The following is a 2620-nucleotide window of genomic DNA, read 5'->3' on the forward strand; positions in this document are numbered from 1 at the left end:
TTTGTGGCATTTGATTGATCCAATTGAGCAATTGCTTTGAGTCTACTATTGAATTCTTCTTGTAAGTCATCCACCTGGTAGACTAGATGCTATAAATTTTCTTGTAAACCTGGGTCTTTCTACATGGGATCGTATTCCTTCTTAGGCATCTTGGCAATATTATTATCATTGGGGGGATGGATGAGACTCCTCACTTGTTTTACCTCGAGGGTCTTGGGGTAGGGATATATTTTCATATTTTGGGGATGATTTTTTAGGGATTCGTATCATGACATAGATTTCCAACCTATTCCCCAAAAATATTCTAAGGTACTGGAATCAAACTTGCACCATCCTCTATTGCAGAGTGAAAAATTACTATGTCTAGGCATGGGAGGTTATGACCCTATCGATCTGCTGATGATGAAATGTTCTCTCCTGATCTACCACCTACCCCAAAGGAGTAATCTATAGATTTCCCTAAGCTCATTGAACAACTGGAGATGAAACTTTTTCTAATAATGGATTTTCCCCTCGATGATTTGGCTACAATCTATTGAAACCATCTCCCCTTCTTTGTTAGGATTTCCAAACTATCTAGGCATTAGAAGTTCATATCTAGTTCAATCAAGATTTTGACAACCCCAAATTTTCCTATGAAGAATTATTCTTTGAATTTAATAAATCTTCCTATAGAATTACCAATCTTCTCTAATATTTCTACACTCCTGTATTCAGATGGGAGATTATCTAGGGTAACCCAAAATGGGAAGTGGGTTGGGCGATGCAGAGTAGAATTGAAATGTGGCTCCCAATCTAGTTTGTAAAAATAAAAACCCTCAAAGAAAATTGGTTCCCCAAATAAAATTTTCCTTTTTAGGTTTTGATTAATGCATTCTAGAAGAAAAAAATCTCCAACTAGGGCTTTGACACTTACCCGATCCTCAAAGGTTAATTTGAACAGCTCCAACATCCTCTGAATTGGCAGATCCTTGCCTAGCTATTTGACAAATAATACACAATCCATAAGATTATCACAATGTGGTTTAAGGTACGATGATGATATTGATATCAACTTGGATCATCTATCCGATGGTGAATAGGGTTTGTTGTTTTGGGCACTAGTGATAGATATCTTTGGGTTGACTTTCCTTCATTGTTTATGGGGGGTTTTCCATTATTTCCACGCCCCTAATTCTTTTTCATAGGGGGTATTCTTTGATTCCCAATCCTCCCATGCTCGAGATCATGATTCTACCTTTTCTTCTATTTCGGCCCTTCAAGGGATACTTTTTATTTCTTAATCCCTCTTACCCCAGCTAGCAGAGCATTTGTGATATTTCCTGTTGGTTGTTGCTTCAGTGATTTCTCAATGCCTCTGTTTGTTGACTGAGATGTTGAGTTGGCAATTCGATTGCCAATTGGAATTGTGTTTACCACTGAGAGCACTTTGAACCTACCATTTTCACCAACCTACCCCTGTCATTGACCAGGTCTTTGTTGAGTTGTTCTCCAAGACTCACATGCAAAATTTCACTTTCGCTGGAACTTGTGCGCCATCCTTAAAATTAATTTTTTATTGATGGTTATCTATGTGTGTGTGTGTATTTCCCTCTTAATTTGATAAGTCTTGTTTTAAAAAAAATTATATTTTCAATTCTCTCAAATAAATGAAACTTAAATAATTTTCTCATCATTAAAAAAAACTTCCAGCAACAACCCTAATGGGTTGTGCAATGAATCTTATTCATTAGATTGTTTTAATCTATTATGTTGGATCTTAGGGCTCAATGGAAAATCCTAACTTCTATTATGCTGGAAAGAAAATAATTTCTCACTCTATTCTCTCATTTGCACATTTGGTCAAGCTCTCTAACCCTAGCCTCCTCCATGGAAGCCATTGTTGTAGGTTAATTTTCTTTTCTTTCCCCCCCTTTTTTTTGCAGAGATAACCCTTGATCTAATGCATCTTTTCCTTGTTTATTTTGCATATATCTAGTCCATGGAAAAGAGTGGTGACCATGAAAAAGCCATTGTTGTAGGTTATTTTCTTTTGTTTCCCTCTTGTTTTCGCAAAAATAACCCTTGATCTAATGCATCTTTTCTTTGTTTTTTTGTAGATATCTAAGGTGTGGACTAGGAAAGCGTAGCAGCCATGAAAAGTTTTTCGTTTCTTTTCAACATGTAGGATTTTATATGGCATTTTTTTTTAGAGAGGGATGGGTTTGAAACTCACCCCCCCCCTATTTGGCCCTGTCGTGAGGACCTATGACTTCCATGGAGGTCACAACCCCCATGACTGTGGGTGTTGCAACCTCCATGGAGGTCGCAACCCCCACAAGTTGTGGATGTTGTGGCCCCTTGAGGTCACAGTCCCCTTATGGTTGGTGTCCAAAATAATTAATTTTTTTAAAAATAAAAAATGTATGTATGTATATAACACATTCTTTTACTTGCAACGCATATATATATTGTAAATTTACCTATTACCTATGAGTTTGATAGTATAAACATCCATATGCATATAAATATAGCTTCATATTCAACTAGTTAAATTTTGAACTCTAAATTTAATGAAAATCGATGAATAAAAATATAACTAAATATTCTACCAATGGACGAAGGTGAATAAAAATGACTA

Source organism: Cryptomeria japonica, chromosome 6 (assembly GCF_030272615.1).
Source record: "Cryptomeria japonica chromosome 6, Sugi_1.0, whole genome shotgun sequence".
NCBI classification, from domain to species: Eukaryota; Viridiplantae; Streptophyta; class Pinopsida; order Cupressales; family Cupressaceae; genus Cryptomeria; species Cryptomeria japonica.